The sequence below is a fragment of the Vigna unguiculata genome, chromosome 4 (genome assembly GCF_004118075.2).
Source record: "Vigna unguiculata cultivar IT97K-499-35 chromosome 4, ASM411807v1, whole genome shotgun sequence".
Taxonomy (NCBI): Eukaryota; Viridiplantae; Streptophyta; class Magnoliopsida; order Fabales; family Fabaceae; genus Vigna; species Vigna unguiculata.
Genome location: NC_040282.1, coordinates 8,762,634 through 8,774,761, shown reverse-complemented (window position 1 = coordinate 8,774,761; position 12,128 = coordinate 8,762,634).

The window sequence follows — 12,128 nt, the reverse complement described above, 5'->3', positions numbered from 1 at the left end:
GTTAAACTGGTTCTAACTCACTTTACCAATCTCCAAAATAAAATAAAAAAAAGTAAGTTATATCAATATTTAAAAAATATAAATACTAGTTATTAAATAATATTATAATATTGTTGAATAAACTAACGCTTAACTAAAAATTTTATTGAGAAAAATTATTGAGGTGCAATTAGAGTTGGCTTAGCCCACTCTACAATGATAAGAATTTAAAAAAACAAACCCAGAGAGCTTCAATCTAAGTGACTAACGATTGGAAAAAATTAAATTTTATATAAATTTTGAAAAGTACTAAATAGTAAAGTGTAGTGTCGTTTTAACTGACGTTAGAATTAGTAAAAATAAAAAAGTATGAATAGACACATTAATCGACACTTGCATTTTACTAGAAAGTTTTAATTAAAAGTCAAAATTAATACAAGATTAAAGTTACCTATTTTCACTTTCCGTCTTTCATTTTCAGTAAAATTTTTAAACTCCCGCTTTCATCTTTTTAGCCTTCATTTTTATGTCCTTCCATTTTCACTCTCAATCTTCCTATCCTCCAACTTTCATTTTTCGAGCTTGTCTTCCTTCCATCCTCCTTGCCAGTTGTTGTCTATAAGGTTTGAGGTCACCTAGTGCAGTCAAAATAAGCTTTAAATGCACAAATAAGGTGAGCATTTCTACTATAATAGTAGCAATTTAGAAACCTATTTTTCTTTTGGGATAAAGTTCATCATTTTGTGGATGCAGAAAAGAGTGGTTTGGAGTTGATGGTAAGGGTCATTGGTGGAGGCGAAAGCTTGTGTACACACCCTAAGGTGAGTTTTGTTTTAAACCAATGGATTGGAAAGTGTTAATGTTTAAGGTTTGTGTTATGGTTGTTATTGATAAAAGGGGTTTGTGTTATGGTTATTGACCAATGTGGGTGGAAGCAAAGTGATGAAATGTAGTTGTCAAGAGCTACAAATGGGCTTTACCTTCCATATGGGTACTTTTGTTCTTCATGTTGTTAACCATTAACATGATTATTTTACAAACCAACTTACAAACTTGAAATAGAGACATTAGTGTTGGTAATCATATTATGTACGTGTCTACAATTTTTTTTACCGGTTACTACTGTATTGAAAAGAAATGGTAGCTGATATTGAATTAGTATGCAATGCAATAAAAAGAGGAATGCAAATATAGTAACCACTTGATGGGATCATTATGATCTGATGTAGTTGTTTTGTATCGTCAAATATTCATGTTAAAATTTTAAGCCTATATTGCGATGATACACCAATAGCAAACCTATTTTTTATTCAAGTAATTTGTAATTACACAAGTCTTTTTAGTGTTCTTTATGGTGTTTGATGTATGTTGTCTCATGGGTTAAGTTCTATGTTGATATATTATCCTATAATTTATAATAGTTGATTAGAAAAGATGAAAGTACCCCTCTGGTACCGTGTCGGGAAAAGAAAAACCAAGAAGAAATATAACTTGAATCATATATTAAAAATTAAATTATTTAATTGTTAAGTGAGGGTCTAACCTATGCTAGTAAAAGTACTTTTTTATAAAAGTAAAATATGTAGAACAATCGAGTTAAAATGATCTTAGTATTAATATTAAAAACTAAATATCAAGTGAGGGCTTAACCCGCACAACTAATAATAATTTCTTAAAAATAAATTTTTAGCAAGGGCTTAACCCACGCAAAATAACAATATATTTTAAAAGATAAAACCTTAGCGAGGGCTTAGCCCTCACTACTACTAATATATAATTTTTAAAATAAAATGGATTCCAACGAATGAAGCATGGGTTTGATTGTAAGTTTTGTGAGATGGATGTGTTAGCCCTCACTAAAATGAATTAGTCACCATGCTTTAAGGAAGGGCCCCTTCCCCACACTAGGTTGACACATAAGCGTCCATATTTTGCTATTTGTGAGGGTTTTACTAGGACATTTCTTTACGTTTTTCTCGTAATGTAAGCTTTAACTTAAACGTAAAATATTCATGTTTCATCTCAATTATACCACTTCAACTCTTAAATAATTAAATAGGTCCATGCAAAAGTGATCAACCTCATAGACATGTTGTCCTTTTATAGGTGTGTAGTAAGGATACTTAGGATAATATTGTTGTCCCAAGAGTTGTAGCATTAAGAACAAAACTCATTAAAGAAAGTAATTTCATATATTTACTTTTTGTTAATAATTTAATTATATAAATTAAGACTTTAGTGAGAACGTAAAGACAGTTTGTGCATCAAGTTATTACAAAAGTATATAAATGAAATACTTTGTATTATACTTTTGATGTAAAACCCTAGAAAATGATATTTTAGAAGTGATAATGGTTTAAATACAGTGAAACTTGATTATTTTAATATTAAAAGGTTTTAGTATAAATATTTTTGTTAATAAGTAGGTTTCATGATTTTAAAACACATTATTTCTCTAGAAACCACTTTTCTAAAGTTCTTTGACTTCTCTCTTAGAATTCTTGTTCTTAGTTTGCCTGATTGAAGATGTGAGACCATAGGAGTGATCATCATAGCGAGCTCTTCAATTTTGGACCGATCAGTTTCTCTGTACGCATAATTTAAGTTTCAACCCCTTTTTCTTATTCTTCTATTTTCAGTTGCATGTGAGGTTTTTTTTGCTTGCATGTCTTTTTAGTCTTTTGTATGGGTGTATACTAATCAGTAATCATAACGATATGTCTTGATCATTCTTGTGATGTTTATATGTGTAGATAGAACATCTTGTGAAGTTAGAAGCATTTTTGTTTTTAGAATGGGTGAGTTTGATATTGCATGTTTGTGGTTTATCTATATATGATGATTAAGTTATGGTAAATATATTGGTGTCTACGTTTGTGGTATGTTGAATTTATGCTTGATCATTTGGATCTATTTACTTGTTTGATTTGGTGGTAATTGAGGAAAGTGGAATCTGAGTCGTTGATCAAATTGGTACCATTTACTACGATTTAAAAACTGTTGTCGACCATTACCTAAAGTAGAAGTACTAATTTGAACTATGAAACATGTCCAGATTGCTCAAAAACCCAAAATTGAAAGTGTTGCGATCTGGTATGGCGTTGAGCGATAGTTTTCATCATTAAGCGCCACAAAATGTGAATTGATAGGTGTTGAGCAGTAGTGACCATTGCAGGTCTATGAGCATTTTGGCTCTAGGGCGATGAGCAGTGGCATGCTGGCACTGAGCGCCATTTTTTGCGAGGCAAATGGTGTTGAACGCCAAATGCCTTATTTTGCATGTTTTCCTGTTTAGCTTTTTTTAATGATCTGTAATTTGTGCTAAGCATATTTTATGGTTTTGATTATTGTAATTTGAAGTGAAAATGTTGTTGAGAGTATGTAAGACGATGATTGGTATGGAATGATGTGCGAGCATGTGAAGTTATAATGTTAAAAAAGTTTTAAGGGAAATTCTTGGTGACAATATTATTAGTGTATGCATTGACATAGGGAAGGCGGTAAGGAGGTATCCTGATACTCTAATAACCATTCACACTCAAATAGAGTAGAATGATTTATGTGGTGAGAGTGGTAGGAGGTTCTAGTCACTAGATATTTTTGGTCCTTTGCGCGAAAGGTACCTTGTGAGTAGTAGGGTGATAACCCCTTTGTTTATGTTTATGGCTCTGCAAAGCATAAATACTATTACAAGTGCACGCCTCTAGTGATCTCCTATGTCAAAGACATGTATCCGAATAATTGAGTCTAGAAGAGTATAGGAATATGTGTAGGATTTAGTCTGATGATCGTAAATATATCTATTGTGATAATAAAATGGTGTAGTATGTTGTGAATATAAATATGTGTACTTCTTTTCGGTTAGCTTACCCTTGCAATTATTGATTGTTATGTTTTAGTTTTTGTATAGAGTTTTTTGGTTTAGTTTGATTGTATAAATGATATATCTTTGTAGTCCTATTTTTTGTAAGACTGTATTAATATATTTTATACGCTGAAGTACTTATTTTGAATATAATGATGAAACGTTCTATTTTATTTGTTTTAAGCTCTAAAATAGGATGTTACATTTGATTAGTCAAATATTAATCCTCAGTAAAATTTATTTAATATAATTTTTTTGAAAGATGTAATTTGTTATGTATAAGTTATGTTAAGAATGTGATTTGATTAATATATGTATGACTTGTTTTATATGTATATGATGTAATGTGAATGTTTAAAAATTCTTCTATATACGATGTAATATAATCATTATGATCGTATTTTATACTATATCATTTGATAATGTAGACTGTAGTGAAAAAAAAATGCAAAGTGTATATATGTACATTTATTTTCTAAATTTTTGTATACATATATTTTTTGGAAACTTGGATTCCAATGAAATATATATTGTAGTGACCTTTATTTGTATTTTTTTAAAATTTAATAGTTAAATTACGAAAAATAAAGAAGGATAACGAGATGCAAATTTTTTATAACTATTGTTGAAATTAACTAATTAATTATTTTTTTTCGAAATGAATTAATGAAATTTGTAAGTGGTTAAAAGAATGAGATGTGTATAGCAAGTGTAGCCATCTTTGGATTGATAAAGAAATAACTTTTTCTAACAATTTACTATACATGTCCCATACACCTGAGAATTTTTAAAATGTTTACTGAAAAAGCTTCCCAATTTTAATGAATTATAGTGAGATTTATAGTAATATTTACGAGAATAATTATTAAAAATTGTTTAAAAACTTGAATAATTTAAACTGGTCAATAAATTTAAGTTGAGATCGGGTGTCACAGAATTGCCACGTCTCCGCTATATCTATATATGGGTGGGGTTTGTTAGGACTCTAATTATTATAAACCTAAGGAGTGGTTTAGGTGGCATGATTGAACTTTTCATAATATATATAATATCATCTATTATATATATATATATATGTATGTATATATATAATATATATATACATACATATATATATATATATATATATATATGATATTTACTCACGATAAAGCTGTCTAAATTATATTTTTAGTAAATTTTTATATAATGCAAATTCAACGAATCAACCAACAAACTATGATAATATATTAAATTTTATATAATTTAATTTATTATGAATATATTATTCAAATACGAATATTTATATACTTAATATATTTGTAAATAAAGATTAGAGATTAAATTAATAAGAATATAGTTGTGAAGATTAATTTAGTTGGAAGAGCCCACTTCAACAGCATCAAATTGCAAAATTGATAACTAAAAAAGATAGATAAATTGATTAATTTCTTCTTTGATATTTTTATTTAATTAATATAAATTAAAAAATAGTGAATCTTAGATACCAACAAACTAAAAAGGGTAAAAAAATAGTGTTTGGAAAAACTTGATCACATCGAGTCAGTCCATATTTAAAGGCTTTTGTTCTGTACTTCAACCTTTTCCAACTGTACATCTATATCTTTTAAAATTCCAACTTCGCCCATCTATATTTTGATATATTTAGAATAATGAACATGTAATTTCATATTACAAATTCAGGAATATATATTTTTTCTTCTATAATGGCTTTTTTTAATTATGTAAATGATATTTATTTTATATATTTCGTTGATAGTTATTTTAGAACTTCTTTTACCACTATTTCGAAATGAATTTTTAAGTTTTTTAATTATATTTTGATTAGTTTAATTACAAATGTACTTTGTGAGAACCTAACTAATGGTCTAAGAATGATGGTTGTTTTTAAAAGATGAAATTATAATATTTTAATAATAAAATGTTAAAATTATAAATAGGTTTTTTATTAATTGATGTTCATTTTATAAAATCATCATCTCTCAACTTTCTTTCTTAACTCTCCTCTATCTTCTGTGTAGACTTCTAGCCTAATCCTTCATTTTTTTTAAGATCTAAAATGGTAGGATTGTTCATAGTGAAGATCTCTACACATTCACCAATGGTAATGGTAGTGGTTTATAAAAGATAACATTATCATATTTTAATAATAAAAGATTAAAATTATAAATAAGTTTTTTTATTAATTGATGTTAATTTTATAAAATCATGATCTCTCAACTTCTTTTCTTAACTCTCCTCTACCTTCTCTCTAGACTTCTAGCCCAATCCTTAATTTTTTTTTTCTGAAGATCTAAAATGGTAGTATTGCTCCTAGTGAAGAAAGTAAGTTCACTTTTTTTATTTTTTTAAGGTTGTTCTAGCTTTTTGAGTTGCATGTAAGGAATTTTTCAATGCATGTGCTCTACTATGCTTAGTGAATCTCTCTTGGTCTATGATGTGATGATGTGCTTAAATTCTAATTTGGAATTTTAGTATTGTAGTGAGGTCATCATTCTTGAGAGATAAAGGTGTAAGGAGCACTTGTGAAAAAGATGACAGTTTAACTAAGGTAAGAGAAGTTAGTTTTAATTTATAATAGTACTAATGACATATGAATTCTAATGAATGAGGATGATTGATGAAGAAATTACCTTTGTAAAATCTGTTCTAGATTGGCATGTTATAATTGATTGAGTCACTATAATTACGGATGTCAACAAGGTGGGTAAGGTACACGTAGTAGCTTTCATGTACCCTACCCGCTGAATAAATATTTTAATATTTACGGATATCTACGGGTACTCACGGGTATTTACAAAAATTAAAAAATATTTAACAACATGTTTTAATCGTAAATTCAAATAAAATATAATACATAACATTCATAAATTTTAAACAAAGTTTAAATAATCCATTTAAATAGTGTTGAATGATAGTTTACAAAGAAATTATTTTTTTTAAAACTAATTGATAAAAAATAACTCATTCAAAATCAATATGTTAATATTTTAATCATGTTTTTTTTAATTTAAATTAGAGCATAACGGGTACGGGTATCCACAGGTACGGATACTATGATACCCGTTGTAACATCCATAAATAAAATAAAATAAAATTTATACCACAATATTTTTTAGTATGATACCACCTAAAAGTTAATGATAGACTACTTTTCATATATTATAGTTATACTATTTATCTTCATTATTTCTAACATTACAAAATAAAATCCCAATAATCATATTATATACACTATTGAAAAATTATTATTATTATTATTTTGTGATCAAGTCAAAATATTTTAAACAAACCATATTAAAGATCTTCATTGACAAAACATTTTATGCATAAAAAAAAGTGTCAATAGTACTTATAATATCTGCTAGCTGTAAATTTACAAAATAAATTGTACTGATAGGTAATAGTTCTTTACCAACAAATTATATGATAGTTAAATATTCTATAAATTATATATATATATATATTATTGAAACTAATAACAAAATAAATTATGAATATACGTTTAATAATAATCGATATATGAATTTATATGCAAAAATTTGAATAAATGCAAAATGAATAAATGAAAAGTGGGTTACAAATCAAATGCAAAATCTTGGAAAACAAAGTGATAGTGGATTGAATAACAAATGAATGAAAATGTTATTATCATATCTAATAAAAATTAAAAGAAAAGAATATATATATATATATATATATATATATATATATATATATATATAAAAGTAATCAGAAGCATTTAATGTTAGCAGAACTAGGTATGACCATTATGAATATCAAGTGATGCCTTTTGGTGTGACCAATGCTCCTGCAATATTCATGGATTACATGAATAGGATCTTCCATCCATTTTTAGATCAATTTGTGGTTGTTTTTATAGATGACATTCTTATTTATTCTAAGACTCTTGAGGAACATGAGGAACACCTTCGGATTGTCTTGCAAATCTTGAAAGAAAAGAAATTGTATGCTAAATTGTCTAAGTGTGAATTCTGGTTAGAGAAAGTAAAATTCTTAGGACATGTGATTTCCAATAAGGGAGTGTCAGTGGATCCGACCAAAGTAGAAAACAGTTTTACAATGGGAACCACCAAAAACAGTGACTGAGATTCACAGTTTTCTCGTTTGGCAGGATATTATAGAAGATTCATTGAGGGATTTTCTAAAATAGCTTATGCCTTTAACCCAACTCACCAAAAAGGGCCAAGCTTTTGTGTGGACAGAAAAATGTGAGAATAGTTTTCAAGAACTCAAGAAAAGATTAACCACTTTCTCTGTTTTAGCATTACCTGATCCTACTGGACACTTTGTTATATTTTGTGATGCTTCCAAAATGGGATTAGGTTGTGTTCTTATGCAAGATAGAAGGGTAGTGGCATATAGTTCTAGGTACAAGAACACATGAGAAAAATTACCCAACCCATGATCTAGAACTAGCTGCCATTGTTTTTGCACTTAAGATATGGAGACATTATGTTTATGGTGGTAAGTTCGAAGTTTTTAGTGATCATAAGAGTCTCAAATACTTGTTTGACCAAAAGGAATTAAATATGAGACAATGGATGGAATTTCTAAAAGACTATGATTTTGAATTACATTACCATCCAGGAAAGGCAAATGTAGTGGCATATGCTTTAAGCAGAAAATCTTTACATGTCTCTTCACTAATGATTCATGAAATGAATTTGTTAGAAAAATTTAGAGACATGAACTTTTTGGTCACCCTAAGCCATGATAAAATGCAATTAAACTCCATTCAGATCACTAACAATTTACAAAAGCAAATCCATGAGGCACAAGAAAGTGATGAGTTCATTAATAAGAAAAAGAAATTGATAGGTCAAAGGGTGGGGAGAATTTTGGCATAGATAAAATCGGAACTTTGAGATTTAAGGACAGGATGTGTGTACCCAATAATGAGGAAATTAAGGAAATGATTCTAGAAGAAGCACATAAAAGCAAATTAAGCATACACCCGAGCACAACAAAAATGTATCAAGATCTCAAGAAAATGTTTTGGTGGCCCAAAATGAAAAAGGAAGTGGCACAATATGTAGCAAAATGTCTAGTTTGTCAAAAAGCTAAAATAGAACACCAAAAGCCAGCAGGAATGCTACAATCCTTAGATATACCTGAATGGAAATGGGATAGTATAGCAATGGATTTTGTAGTTGGCCTCCCACGAACCATTCAAAAATTTGATTCCATATGGGTTATCGTGGATAGGTTAACAAAGTCTGCTCATTTCTTACCCATTAACATTAGGTATTCATTGGAAAAATTGACTGAATTGTACATAAAAGAAATTGTTAGGTTACATGGAGTTCCAATAAGTATTATATCTGATAGGGACCCTAGATTTACTTCAAAATTTTGGGGAAGTTTACATCAAGCCTTAGGTACCAAGCTTCACCTTAGCTCAACTTATCATCCCCAAACTGATGGACAATCTGAAAGAACCATTCAATCTTTGGATGCTAAGAGCTTGTGTGTTAGAAAATTCTGATAGTTGGGATCGATGTATGCCTTTGATTGAGTTCACCTATAACAATAGTTTCCATTCCAGCATAGGTATGGCACCCTATGAGGCATTATATGGAAGGAAATGTAGAACACCTTTGTGTTGGTTTGAGACCGGTGAAAATTCAGTATTAGGTCCTGACATGATTCAACATACAACCAAGAAAATCAAAATGATTAGGGAAAATTGAGAACAACTCAAAGTAGACAAAAAAATTATGCTGACAAGAAAAGACGACCTCTTGAATTTCAAGAAGGTGATCATGTATTCTTGAAAGTAACACCAACCACTAGAATTGGTAGAGTGATGAAATCAAAGAAACTCACTCCCCGGTTCATTGGTCCTTACCAAATTCTTAAAAAAATAGGTCCTGTTGCTTATCAAATTTGTTTACCTCCGTTCCTTTCCAACCTTCATAATGTTTTCATGTGTCTCAATTAAGAAAAATATTTTTGACCCAACTTATGTGATAAGACCTGATACAGTACAATTAAAGAATAACCTTACATTTGACGCAATGCTCGTACAGATTTTGGACAAGAAGGTCAAGGAACTGAGAGGCAAACAAATCCCTCTGGTAAAGGTCATGTGGAATGAAGCTAATGGGATATTACATGGGAATTAGAAGAAAAAATAAAAGATATTTATCCTCAATTATTTTAGTAAAAAAAAATCGAAGGCGAAATTTCTGTATCTGGGGGAGAAAATGTAACATCTATAAATAAAATAAAATAAAATTTATACCACAATATTTTTTAGTATGATAACACCTAAAAGTTAATGATAGATTACTTTTCATATATTATAGTTATACTATTTATCTTTATTATTTCTAACATTACAAAATAAAATCCCAATAATCATATTATATACACTATTAAAAAATTATTATTATTATTTTGTGATCAAGTCAATATATTTTAAACAAACCATATTTAAGATCTTCATTGACAAAACATTTTATGCATAAAAAAAATGTGTTGATAGTACTTATAATATCTGCTAGCTGTAAATTTACAAAATAAATTGTACTGATAGGTTTAATAATAATCGATATATGAATTTATATGCAAAAGTTTGAATAAATGCAAAATGAATAAATGGAAAGCGGGTTACAATCAAATGCAAAATCTTGGAAAACAAAGTGACAGTGGATTGAATAACAAATGAATGTGGATTGAATAACAAATGAATGAGAACGTTATTATCATATATAATAAAAATTAAAAGAAAAGAATATATATATATATATATATATATATATAAATGGAAGTAATCAGAAGCATTTAATGTTAGCAGATTCGTCTTTATCTTTTATCCATTCACTGTGAAAAAAATCTAGGACTGAATGTTGAGAACTAATGGAATCAAAATAGTATAGGAACTAAGTTAATTAAGAATCAAACTAGAAGTAATGATTACCTAATAGAGTATAAATAGGGGTGGGGTAAGAGAAATAGAGAGCAAAAGAGAAGATGAAAAAAAAACAAAGAGAAGCTTTTGTGTGGATCCATTGAAAGAGAGAGAGGTTACAACAACGAAAAAAAATTTTTATCACCAGAGTCTCGAGACAACCTTGGTGTGTTTTCCATAGTAACTAAGGTAAGGGGAGGAGACATCTATCATTTTATGTTTTTATTTGTTCATAATTATTTTTTTATCTCTATAAGTGAGGTGCCCCTAACCTCATTCTAATTTATATTTAGTTCTCGTTCTTATTTATTTATTGATATTCATCCCTAGTTATGCACTGGTCCTATTTACTCAATTTATATTTACTTTCATTTACTTATTTATATTTATCTCCAGTTACATACTGGTCCTTTTTATTTATTTATATTTATTTTAATTATCCATTGATCCTATCTATTTATTTATTTATATAATTATATGGTTCAATATTGAAATAAAATTTATGATAAATAAAGATTTGATTATTGTAGTTGGAGGTATGACCTTGGGGATTTAAACGAGTTAGTATTACTCAAGATGAGATGTTCTTGAGTTACTTTGTTGGTCATGAGCTCATTTATTCTGACTAGTCACTACAAAATTAATCAATATCTTTATAAAAGTATAATAAAAATCTAGTTTTATGGATTTAGGAGAATTTTCATTTCATTTTATTTTAGTATGATATGCTGTATTTTTTTTATGTGATATTTGTCTCACTTCCCCATTTTACGATTGTGTGTGAAAAACAAAATTTTATAACATCATCATAGATGGCTGCTCCAAACATGCCTGGTCCCTTCTTTGCAGACATTGGGGTTGTTTTCCCAGGGAATGCATGACAAACCAATGCAGTAAATAATTCTGTAACATTTCAGGAAACGAGAAACTCTATTATTACTTTTCTCTCTGCTCCAAATGCGCCGATTGTCATCGAAGGACAAATCGGAGTGACCTTCTATTTACCCCCAACAGTCCAAGTGAATCCTATCCATAACCTTTTCCCTCCACCTGTTTAAAAACCAGTATATGAGGGGGAAACTGTAAATAAATAACAATTCTTCCTCTTCTAGTGTAGGAAATATAAGATGTACTAAATGGTGTAAATGTAAGATGCATACAGTATTGTAAATATACGCACGCACACACACACACACACACACACACATATATATATATATATGTGTGTGTGTGTGTGTGAATATTTTAAGTATATTTTTGCATTTAAATTTTATAAGTATATTGTAGGCAATATTAATAATAAATAAATAAATGGAAATTTTTTCGTCCCCACACCCGTACCCACCT